This window comes from Microcaecilia unicolor, chromosome 2 (assembly GCF_901765095.1).
Source record: "Microcaecilia unicolor chromosome 2, aMicUni1.1, whole genome shotgun sequence".
In the NCBI taxonomy this organism is placed as follows: Eukaryota; Metazoa; Chordata; class Amphibia; order Gymnophiona; family Siphonopidae; genus Microcaecilia; species Microcaecilia unicolor.
The window spans coordinates 491,249,919-491,262,954 of record NC_044032.1 but is presented as its reverse complement, the minus strand read 5'-3'; the positions used below and the strand labels follow the sequence as shown (position 1 = coordinate 491,262,954).

Genomic DNA, 13,036 nt, shown 5'->3' with positions numbered 1-13,036 from the left:
ACTGTTTGTCGTGGAACCTCGTCCAGAGAAGGCTGCAGTTCGCCCTACCGTGAGTTCCTTGCTTGCTGCAGGCAGGCGGTTTGCGAGATGGCAGCTGTCCTGTTCGCCGTAGCGTCGGTCCCAGCCTGCTGCGGGGAGGCGGCTGCAGTTCGCCGTAGCGTGGGTTCCTTGCCTGCTGCAGGCAGGCGGTTTGCGAGACGGCAGCTGTCCTGTTTGCCGTAGTGTCGGTCCCAGCCTGCTGCAGGGAGGCGGTTTGCGAGATGGCAGCTGTCGTGATGACAGGGATCGGTTTCCATGAGTGCGAGGTGGTGCGGGGAGTGTTGATGAGGGTGGCGTGACAGCGAGCTTGCGGCTGCGGTGAGTGTCTATCGGGGAGGAGGGTGGGTGAGGGGGGTGAGGGACGTGGTCCAGCGGCCACTCGGGAGGGGGGAGTGAGAGAGTACGATTAGTGAGGGAGAGGATAGAAGGTGGTGTGCAGGTCCAGCGGCGCCTGAGTCGGTAAGGGAGGGGGGAGGGTTCATTGGCGACTTGGGAGGGGCTGGGTGTTGGAGGTGTGCGGCGGACGGGTTCGGACTGTAGGCAGCGGTGACGGTGTTCGGGGTGGTGTGCCTTGTCCGTTTCGGCAGTGGCGTGTCAGTGATCCGCCCTTGACGTCATAACGTTGTGACGCGAGGGTGGGGCACACACTCATGGGGAAAAATTCCAATCTACACCACCATGCAAGCGGAAGTTGCAGCTTCATTAGAACGTTGGGGTTGAGAATTATGTGCGGAAGGGGAGTGGCTGAGGGCGGGTATATGACTGACAGTGAGTGGTGCATGAGTGACAGTGAGTGGTGCTGACAGCCTAGCCTACCAACAGTGCAGGGCTTCAGTGTTTCCCTGCTTCCCTGCTTCCCTAGCTTCAGAATGTTGGAGGTGAGAATTATTTATATAGATGTTAACATTGAAATTTAGTAACAAAGCAGGGAGAATGCTAGCCCGTCATCTTAGAAAGCGTCAGACAATGCATACCATCGCTAAAATTAAGGGGCCAAGAGACATCCTGTACTACCAAGATAGCGAGATCAGGGAGCAGTTTGTTCAGTTTTATACTAAATTGTATACTAGAGGCAAGGGAGTCCTCCCATCAAAGATGTTAGAATATTTAGCTAGAGATGGGTTGAACAGCATAACCAAAGCAGATCGGGATGGGTTAGAGGCGCCAATAACCCTTGCCGAGATCTTGAGGGTAATGGAAGGGCTCGAAGGGGGGAAGGCTCCGTTAATGGATGGTTACACTGCAAAATTTTATAAGCTTTTCCTTAGAGCTGGCTCCTATTCTAAGGAGGGTAGGTAATGCTTGTTTTGCAGATCATTCCCTCCTGTCCAGCATGCATGAGGCGGGGATCTCGATAATCTTTAAACCTGGTAAAGACCCCACAGTCTGTGGCTCTTACAGGCCGATTTCCCTACTCAACATCGATATAAAGATTTTAGCAAAGATTACGGCCGATCGCCTAGGCAGGGTGCTCCCCCAACTTATCCATACAGATCAATTTGGCTTTGTACCCCGATGCCAGGTAGCGGACAATATAAGATTGACTATAAATTTACTCAGGGGGGGCACGGATTCAGGGGGACTCATTAGCCCTGTTGACCTCGGATGCTGAAAAGGCATTCGATAGGGTCAAATGGCTGTACTTGTGGGAGGTCTTGTGATTTATGGGCTTCGGCCCTAAATTCATAAGATGGTTGCAGTGTCTATATGAAGCTCCTGTGGTTTGTATTAAGGTCAATGGAGGCTACCCTTCACTATTCCCCATAATAAGGGAAACCAGATAGGTTGCCCACTTTCTCCTCTGTTATTTGCATTGTCTATCAAACCCTTTGCTCAAAGGATTAATTCCCTGCCCGATATAAAGGGGATTCAGATAGGGGGCTTGGAACACAAAATTGCTTTATTTGCTAATGACATACTGTTTTATGTGAGAGCACCCCAGTTGATCCTGCCTATAATAATAAGGGAGCTTAATAGTTTTGGGAAAATGTTGGGGTTTAAAGTTAACTATGACAAGTCAGAACTCCAGGGTATCACCATCTCAGAGGCGACGAGGATAGATTGTTACAATCCTTTGCCTTTCGCAGAGCGTGGGTTAGCTTTCGTTATCTGGGTGTGCAGATGTCTAAAGATCTGTCTAAATTATATGCTTTGAATTATACCCCTTTATTCCAACAGTTACGCTAGGATCTGAATAATTGGAAGAATAGTTGGCTCTTGTGGTGGGGTAGGATTTCAGCAGTAAAAATGAACTTGTTGCCTAGGTTACTATTCCTGTTTCAAACTGTCCCCCTGGCAGTACCGAGAGTGGAACTCGTGTGACTTCAGTCTGAAATCTCCACTTGTATTTTAGGGGGGGTGGGGGTGGCGGCAGCCCTTCAAGACTAGCTAAGAAAGTGATGTGGGGATTGGTGGATCTGGGAGGAAGGGGAATGCCCAATTTAGTGTGGTACTATTGGGCTGCGCAATTAAAGCTCATATCTAACTGGTGCCAGAGGGGGCAGTCCCCCACAACAACTTTAGAACAATACTTTGTGAAGGATTTTTTCCTTGACGCGGCTCTTGGCATCTCTCTCTAGTCGAGCCTATAAATGGTTGGTATCCAATCCATTTGTCCTACATTTGTTGTCTCTGTGGAGTCTCTTAAAAACTAAGTTGAAGGGCTCTTGTGCTTCTTCCTCTTTTGCACATATCACTCAGGAACCAGGATTCCCGGCAGGTTTGAGAAGAGGGATATTTGTTGACTGGGCTCGTTGTGACCTTAAATTTTGGGATTTTTTTAGATGTTGGGGAAATGCGTTCCTTTGAGGATCTAAGGGAGTCACATGGGCTATCTCCCACAGATCTATTTCCCTACTTCAAGTTAAGCACTGACATCTCTAGTCAGGGGTGGCTGAAAGTGGACCCTGATGAAACTGAACACTTAGAAAACTTATGGGCGTCCATGGGGATGCTTGGGGGGACCCTTACTCATTTATACCATTTTATATGGGGGGAACGATTTCTTTAAGTTTCCATATAGGCAGATGTGGGAAAGGGATCTGGTGTGTGAACTAAGTGTGAGTGATTGGCAAGCAATTTTCATGGAGTTGAGAAAAGCTTCTATATGTGTCTTGATTAAAGAAAATGCATTCAAAGTATTGCGTAGATGGTACTACACACGAGACAGGATACGGGCTATGTTCCCTGGTTCCACAGACCTGTGTTGGAGGTGTGGATCGGCCATAGGCACCTTTTTCCATGTCTGGTGGTCATGTGGTCAGCTTCAGGGGTTTTGGCAGGGAATTACATAAAGTTTGTCCTCAACTCTTGATGTACTGTTCCCTTGTGGATTCTAAATGGTGTTTGCCTGGATGGGGTAATCGAAGAGGCCTGAAATGGCAGCATCATCTCAAACGTCTATGCATAGTGGCGGTGAAGACTGTTTATAGCTGCTCACTGGAAACAGGACAGAGGACCTTCCTTAAACAGCTGGCTCTTGAAATTAAAACTGTTGGGAGAACTGGAGAAATTAACAGATTGTCAATTTGGGTGATTTGACCCCCACTGCTGAAGAATGGGTACATTTAGATCGGTTGCTGAAGGACACTTAAAGTGAACCTGGGGGGGGGGGGGGGGTGGATTTAGGGTTAGTTGTGCTTTGGGAGAGTTGCTTTGGGGTTTTTGCCTGAATGGGGTGATGTACTCCGAAGGAACCACGGAGTGCTCAGAGCTTGCTCCCTAAGCACAATGGAGGTAAGGGGGGAGGGCTTTGGGGGGGGGGGGTTTAGTTTTGTATTTGGAAGATCACCTTTTGTTTAATACCAGTTTATTACTGTATGTTACACGGAATTTGTAATGTTCAAGCCCTTAATAAAAATTTAATGTAAAAAATAAATTTTAAGATTGAATATGAGGTTCATGCCTCTGGAGTTCTACTGTGAATACAAGATTGCCTTCATTGTTTGTATACTTTCCTATAATTTTATGGAGTTTTTAGTTATTTTTAATGTTTTATATTGTGTAATGTAAACTGTTTTGGCTTGCTCTGCAATTGTAATGGTATAGTAAATATAATAAACTATAAATGATCATTACTAGAATGAATGCTAAAGTTAAATGTATAGAAGGCTTTTAAGACTGTCCTTTTATGGAAGATTGAGTCATTCCAGTTTTGACTGCATAAGTATAGATGATACACCACCACTTAAAGTGTTCCTCTGGATAATGTCTGCAGAATCTGAATCTTGAAATGAATCAATGAGGAGTTAGTTTTGCTTCTGTGCAGGTTCTCACAAGCAGTTTTCTAGCATATTGGATTGGCTTCTTCCACTGCTACTCTGGACAGTACCAGTTTTTTTTCTAGCATCTCTTTAGATGCCATCCTCTGTAGGAGTCTATCTTACTATTGTGGGGTGTCATCTGGTGGCCCTTGTATGGTCTGTTGGGGAGCAACAGGTGTGAGGGAGGGATAGAGAATGGAAGAAAGAGGGCGAGTGAACACCAGTTGGGGAGATAGGAGAAACCAAAGAGGGAAATGAGACTGTGGAAGGTGGTGGAAGTGATGAGAGAAGAGGAAAATAATATCAATACAACAAAATTACATACAATTTCTGAATATTTTTAAAAATTTTGTAGTGACTTATTGTAGTTATAAATCGACTTTTACATATATTTATATTAAAGAATGTACAGCTTCTGTGCATATGCCCTCCTGCTTTTCCAGTAGTCAGCCAAGACTGTTAGGCTCATCGGACACAAACTCGCCTCTAACCCTCTTTGCCATCCTCTCTTCCTTCCACAAATTGTCTCCCTACCACCCTTCTTTTGCTAATACTTCTAATGTAAATTAACAAAACCCGTATTATTTATTTATTGATTGAGATTTATTGATTTCCTTTATTAAGAGATTCACCCAAGACGGTGTACAACAGGTACAATTTAACATAAAACTTACAATTTTGTTAATAGCATGACAATAGTAAAATGACCAAATATAAAAATAAAATACAATAGATGATGTAAACTTGAGAACAGCAAATTTAAAACCTAATAATAGGACTACCACGAAACACTGTAAAAAGTATACACATTTAACAGTACTGAAATTCAAATAAGATATAACATGATGTCAACGTAATGCTAAGCATGCATTAGAACATTCAAGTAACAGAGATATGATGCCATTGCTTTTCTACAATACAGCTTACCTAGGTAAGGGGCTGAGTGCAGATATTGTGACAAAGCTAGCACTCGGGGCCCCACAGAGAAGCAGCTAATCCCTGAACTACGGTTCCTAGAAGTCCTTGCAAGCAGGAGAGAGGAGGGTAGCCCCAAAAGGGTGGAATGGATTTCCAACCCCAGCAGGGGGAGCAGTGGCTCAGTGCTAGGGGAGCCAGTTACTCCCTTCCCCACTAGAGGGAGAAGGGGAGGTGAAGCTCAGTCCTTTAGCTGCATCGCCGGTTTATAATTCCCTCCAGCTGTGAGAGGGGGAGAGTTTTCTGGGTGGCTGATTGAGAGAGAAGCTGCCACGGAGAGAACAAAAAAAACAGCAAACCGAGGAGGAAGTGACGTCAGCTGAAGAGATGGCTGCTTGATCAGTATGCTCTGTCGTCTCTAGAGCAAAATCGAAGCATTCCTCGTGTTAAAAAGCGAAAAAATCACTCCTATTATAAAAGAACCAACGCTAAACTCATGGCAGCAAAGAAAAAGCTGGCAAAATTTAAGTTTACGACCGAGACAGCGAGCGCTACAAAAGGAGCCGGTCTCCGATCTTGAGGGGCCAAGATGGCGAATGCAGAAAGCAAATCGGACCAGGACCTTGAAGAGCAGTTTGAGAGCGTGGCAGAAATTAGCAAGAACAATTTCGCCAGATGGTTTACAGAATTAAAAACTGAAATGGTGACAACAAGACGTAGCATTCAGACGGCGGTAGCGGAATTGCGTGAAGAAATCAAGGAAATCGGAAACAGGCTGGCAGAAACGGAGGCCATATCGCTGGAAGTGCGGGACCTCCGGGGCTCCATACAAAATGAACAGCAAACAAGAGTGGATATGGAAGACAGGCTGGAAGACCTTGAAAATCGCACTAGAAGGTGCAACTTGAGATTCAGAGGCATTCCGGAGGAGGACCAGTATAAAGATGTAGGACTCTAATGCAGGAGAGGGCCGAGAGAATGCACCTGTGGAACTGGAAAGGGCGCACAGAAGCCTAGGTGCACCAAGGAAAGGATTGCCAAGAGATATAGTAGCCTGTTTTCTCAGGTTCCCAGTTAAAGAGAAAATTTGGAGAAAAGCGAGAGAACTGGGGGAGATAACTTGGAACACGGCTAAGATCCGGATATATCAGGATCTGGCTAGACAAACGCTACAGCGCAGAAGAAACTTTAAGGACATCACGAGCTACTTACAAAAATCTGGATTACGCTACCGCTGGCTGTTTCCTTTTGGGCTGCAAGTAACGGTGGGGAGTACCACCCGCCGTCTTCAGTCACCGCAAGGAGCGTGGAAAGTCTTAAAGGAGATGGGATGTACGGATGTCCCCAGAGAGGAAAAAAACCATACAGCAATCCCAAGGCAGCACAGGGAGAAAAGATCAGATGGGTTGGCAGATGGCTGTAGGGAGGAGGAACCGTCTCCCAGCATGAAATGCAAAGATTCAGTGGAGAAGGATGATGCCACCTGAAGCTGATAAGGACTGAATATTGACTTTGAATGAGTTTCCACTGTAGTAAGTGGGAGTGAAGATGAAACAAGTTGAAAGGTTATATATAAGATGTTGGGGTAAATGCTTAAACAAGTTCTAATAGAAGGGAAGGGGGAAGGCAAAATAAATAAAGGAGGGAATGCATATATGATTAGGAGATCGGGCAGTCAAGCTCAGAGGGTGACGTGCTTCCTTAAGGGGAATACTGGCATGAAAGAGCGGATGCCAGTTGATGGGGAGAGTGGGGGGGTGGGAGGTGGGGGGAACAGGGGAGGGATCAGCGATAGAGGACTACGTATTGGGTAATGGAATGTAAATGGATTAAACAACCCGGGTAAGAGAAGTATAATTTTCAGAGAACTGCGTAGATTGAACTGTGATATAATAATGTTGCAGGAAACCCACATTAGGAAGAAGGATGAAGCACTTATTATGAACAAAGGGCTGGGGGAGGGGTTTACATTGGCTGATACTAGGGGAAATAAGACGGGAGGTTTAGTGATTTATGTGAAAGAACATTTGCAGTTTGTTAAAGAGGCTGTGTATAAGGACAGAGAAGGTCGATGCCTTGCAGTCAGGGGGAAGGTCAACAATCGCAATATCACTTTAATAAACATGTATGCACCAGACAAGGGAGATACTTTGATACCACTCGGGCAGACCTGATTCCCTTTGTAGAAGGAGTGGTAATGCTGGGGGGAGACTTCAACCATGCGGCGGGGACCATGGACCACTCTGACAGGACAGATGGGGGAGAGGGGTATAATGGGCGCCAATTTCTTAGACTGTTGCGCGAATTAGACGTAATAGACATATGGCGTTTACAACACCCAGGACAGTGCCAGTACACACACTATGCCCATGTACAGGGGACATATGCCATAATAGATGCAATTTGGGGTAGCTGGAGCATGTGGGGAGATATAAAGGAGGCAGAGATTGAGAGTATACATGCCTCTGATCATGCAGCAGTATGGGTCACATTAGAGGGGTTGGGTAAGCAAAGATCAGGACAAATCTGGAGACTCAATGAAACTTTATTAGATGGAGAATCTGAGTGCCAAGAAATTAGGAACACCATTAAATGATACGGGGGAGGTAACGGATGGGATAATGTGGGATGCTTTAAAAGCAGTAGTGAGGGGGGTCTTAATTAAAAAGGGGGCTCACAGGAAGAAACAGAGGGCAGAGATGGAGGTAGAAAGTCGGAGGCAACTAGCGAGAATGGAAGCTATACATCAAAGAGAGGGGAGACCCCAACAATTAGTAGAACTTAAAAAATGGAGAGCGGAACTGCATATGATTCAGATGAAAACCATGGAATTCCATAGACAATTAATGCAGCAGAAATGGGAATGGAAAATATGACTGATAGGCGAAAGGGAAAATATAAGCCCAATGCGGAGGAATGGTTACGATTAGGTGAGCTAATGGGGGGAGGGGAGGGAGGGAAAGGGGGAAGGGGGGGTCGGAGAATAATGGGGAAGGGGGAAAAATAAAAGAATGTTAACAAAGCTTGAATGTTGCAGATGAGCTATGTATAGGAATATTGTTTATTAGTGTAATATTTTGTTGGAATATCAATAAAAAGTTTAACAAATAAAAAAAAACAAAACAGCAAACCGATCAGCAAACAACCCCTTGTGACAAGGTGTTGTTTGTTCTCTCTGTGGATTTAACTGTTATATAACCATGTGCATACAAAAAGGATTTATCCAAGCCAATCAGCTTCTTTTCAGAGAAAGTTGCTTGTGACCCCTGAGGCAGGCGCTTTGACGCCGAAACACGGACCGTGTTGGGTCCTTGATATGAATATTCTGAGTAAACTGCTCTTTGATGTTATCTCCCCATTGGTTTGTACATTTGTCAGCCTCTACTTTTGCTGTTTTGTTTTGATTTTCCGAGGAGGCTCCTCCTGCCTTTTTGGATTTGGGGAAGAGTAAGCTACCATGGAGTGTGAGAATGTAGATGTAACCCTGACCAGCACATGAAGGCAGTGTGAGAGGCCACAGGGGTGTGCTGCTGTGAGGTAGGAGGAAAGCTGCCAGCCCTGTTTGATACAGGGTCCTCTTGGGTGCTGTGAAGAGGACAGGGGCATTAAGTAGTGGTTTCCTTTGAAGAGACTGTTTGTGAAAGGGTTGAATTATTGGGATGTATAGAACAGCAGGCTGAATTTTGACTGAGCCCTTCTGAGGGAGAGGGGAGGTGTATTGCAAAGGAAGTGGGCCTGAACTGTTAAGGAACTGAATGTTAGCTAGAATTGTGAACCCGGCCTGAACCCTGTTTGTGAACTGCATTTCAATTTTGAGAGTGGAACTGAATTGAGAATAAAGCACTTTAGTCTTAAGTCTGTATGGCAGTCTGGTTCTTTGCTGGAAACCTGTGAACCTAACAGGGCTGCCGGCCCCAACACAGAGCGGAGGAAGCTGACCCCTTTACAATATATAGATGGGGATTAGATAGGTGGTACAGTCAGTTGGGATAAATAGATGGGTGGCTAAGCTCAAGGCAAGTTCTTTGTACAGTTAAATAAGATATAAGGAACTGGTCTAAGTTACAGTGTTTGTAGCAAGCTAGTCCAGGTGCAGAATTGATGTATAGTCAGTCACCCTATGTATTGAAGGCTTGGGAGAAGAGCCAGGCTTTCACCTGCTTCCTGAAGTAGAGGTAGTCTCAAGTTACACGTAGCCCTTCTAGGAGTAAATTCCAGAGTGTGGGGGCTACTCCTGAGAAGGCTTGTCGGCATGTATTATATTGTACAATTTCTTTTGATGAGGATACAGATAGTGATGCTCCTTGAGAGGACCTTAGAGGTCTCAAAGGTATGTAAAGGGTTAACTTTTTAAAGTACTCTTGCCCATTTTGTCTAAAGTCCTTGAAAATCAAACATAATTTAGCCCTTGTAAGGTACTGGTAGTCAGTGTAGTTTTTTTGCAGGAAGGATGTGATGTGGTCTGTTCCTACCTGGACAGTCCTCACCTAGGACAATTACCACTGAACCAATTCCCACCCGTAAATCACCCCCCCCCCCCACCAAAAAAAAAAACACACTAGGTCAATTAATCTCCTTCCTTTTTCCCTTCTAGAGCATCCCCCCCCCCCCAAATTACCTTTTACACATACCTTTCTCCTTCCAGACATGCAGTTTGGGAGGGAGCAAGGTCCCCCCTCCCCAAACTACATCCTGCCTACCACTAAATGGAAAATGAAGGCACAGGAAAAATTATTTAAAATGCTCTCAGGTTTCAACCTAATTCATGTTTAATGTGGGATATAAGTAAATAAATAGGTGGGTAGAAACTCTGAATGTTGAGCACTAGACATGCTAGGTGTCCCAATAATCAGCCCCTCAAAATGACACAAATTACAAATTATAACAAAATACTACTCTACCTATGAAAAGTTATTCTGTTATTAAACTTCCTCTGTGTACATCTGTCTGTTTCACAAATGATCCTCCCTGTTAGCATCTGAAACGTGACACACCCACCAAGAATTATGGGAATTCACTCACAAAACAAAAAAGAGAGGTGAACAAGAATGAAATCAAAGGTAAAAAAAAAATAAAAAGGATAGGGAGGGTGAGGAATGACCAGGGTGGGGGGCAGGGAGACCGGCGAGGGAGTCCTGGGTGGGAATTTTCCCTCTTGGGGGAATTGTCCTAGGGGGGGGGGGGAGAGGGAGTCCTGGGTGAGAATTTTCCCTCTTGTGGGAATTGTCCTGGGGGAATTGCCCTAGGTGGGAGTTGCCCCGGAGGAGAATTGGTGGGTGGGAACTTTCCGGGTGGCTGCTCACCAGAAACCATGTGGTCACATTGTTTGCAGCCTTCTATCAGTCATGGTGCCGCTTTCTGAATTAGTTGGAACTGATGCAAACTCTTTTGGGTTGACTAATGTACAGGGCATTCTTCAAGCAGGCCTATCCTCGGGTAACGCAGGCCACGTTGCACGGTCTGTGTCTTATGACGAATATAAGAAGAGCTTTGTGGAGTGTGAGAGATGCTCCACTGCATATGTGCGAGTGCCCTCCCGCCTGCTTTTTTTTTTTTTTACCGTGGTGAGGAGAGGTTGCGCTTTTCTCACAGTCCAAGAACTTCTTTTGTGCCTCTGGTGTGTATTTCTTTGCCTGTCAGGCTTCTTCCCTGGAAGCACTGGGTTTGTGAGCCCTTGGACCACTACCGTGGAGCGGCAGTGGCAGGCAAGGTCACCTTCAAAGCAGAGACGAGGCAAGGCTGGACTGGAACCCCGGACTAGAGTTCTGCACTGGACTACACAGGACTGGAACGCACCGGACGGGTGCGCACTGGATTGGAACACACGGGACCCGGAACCCGCTGGACAGGAACACACTGGACCTAGGCTTCACCTACGCTTAGCCACCGTTCCCCGAGGGTTGAGCCCTCAGGTTTGGGCAGCCGGCAGGGCTTACAGGAAAACCGGAACTGGAACTAGCAAGCAGGAACAACAGGAATCAGGATACAGAAGTGCCCCAGGCACCTAGGCGAAAGCAAGGCAAACAGGCAGGGAATGTCCAGGTTCCGGCAATAGTCAGGTCTGGCCACAGGCAGAGAATATCCGGGTTCAGGCAGCAGGCAGCAAGTATCGGGGTTCAGGCAGAGAGTAGTCAGATTCAGGCAATGGTCAGGTCAAGTAGCAAGGCTATGGCTGGAGCTCCAGTAGCAAGGAGTACTGGCAGCGGACAGGACTAGGGCTGAAGCTCCAGAAACAAAGGAAAACACACACGGGAAAACCAGAAAGCTAAACACAAGAAAACTAGTAAAGCTGTACACAAGCTAACAAGAAAGCTATGCCCAAGCTAACTAGTCACACGCTAGGAACTCACACAACACAACACACAGGAAAACTAGTAAAGCTGTACACAAGCTAACAAGAAAGCTATGCCCAAGCTAACTAGTCACACGCTAGGAACTCACACAACACAACACACAGGAAAACTAGTAAAGCTGTACACAAGCTAACAAGAAAGCTATGCCCAAGCTAACTAGTCACACGCTAGGAACTCACACAACACAACACACAGGAAAACTAGTAAAGCTGTACACAAGCTAACAAGAAAGCTATGCCCAAGCTAACTAGTCACACGCTAGGAACTCACACAACACAACACACAGGAAAACTAGTAAAGCTGTACACAAGCTAACAAGAAAGCTATGCCCAAGCTAACTAGTCACACGCTAGGAACTCACACAACACAACACACAGGAAAACTAGTAAAGCTGTACACAAGCTAACAAGAAAGCTATGCCCAAGCTAACTAGTCACACGCTAGGAACTCACACAACACAACACACAGGAGAACTAGTAAAGCTGTACACAAGCCAACAAGAAAAGCTATGCCCAAGCTAACTAGTCACACGCTAGGAACTCACACAACACAACACACAGGAGAACTAGTAAAGCTGTACACAAGCCAACAAGAAAAGCTATGCCCAAGCTAACTAGTCACACGCTAGGAACTCACACAACACAACACACAGGAGAACTAGTAAAGCTGTACACAAGCCAACAAGAAAAGCTATGCCCAAGCTACTAGTAACAAGCTAGAAACTCACACTGAACTGGACAAGGTAGCAGTGCACAGAGCACTCTAACATACCAGGGACCTTAGACCATGCAAAGGCCAAGGCTGCAGTCTCTAAGTGATTAATAAAGCCCTTCAACACCTGAGGAGCAACTACGGATGCTCTCAGGCACAAACAAGAGAGACAGGTCCGGCAGCCTGGAAGAACCGGACCGGACTGGGCTAAAGTCTGGAACGGGTAGGAACAGTAAGACAAACTATGGCAGCCACTGGCTCTGGCCACGGGTGAGAGGAGCACAAACCAAGGAGCAGGCAGAGCGCACACAGAACATAGAGAGACTTAGAATACCTAGGTGCAGCACAGAGGAGCAAACAGAGCCAGGCTGGAGACAGAGGTAGAGCTAACTCAGGCAGCACCCCCAGGTGCAGTAGTGTGGAGTAATTAGAAACATGCTGGAAGCAGCCAGTGCACAGAAGGAAAACTACTCCAGAAAGGATAGGCAGAAGCCAGCTTAGAAGCTGACCCCCAGAAATAAGGTAAGTCTGAGGGTGGTCACGGCCACAGACGTGACATTGCCTTCTTGGTGGTCCGTTCGCTGAGCTTTGTTTTCCTTTTTCTTGTATTTTCTTAGTTTTTTACTGGGTACCTTTTCTCAGACGAGTCTTATGGGATACCGTCTGAACCCTCCCTTCCACCTGAAAGGAGAAAGTCTCCCCTAGAGAGCCTTTCATTTCCATCTTTTGTAAAGTAAATGGCTGATGCCATTCCAT

At 46.1% G+C, this 13,036-nt stretch overlaps 1 protein-coding gene across 1 annotated transcript in view; it reads left to right on the top strand.

The window, feature by feature from the left end:
* Positions 1 to 13,036, top strand: part of NOP14 (NOP14 nucleolar protein) — a 224,952-nt gene that overhangs the window by 18,893 nt on the left and 193,023 nt on the right.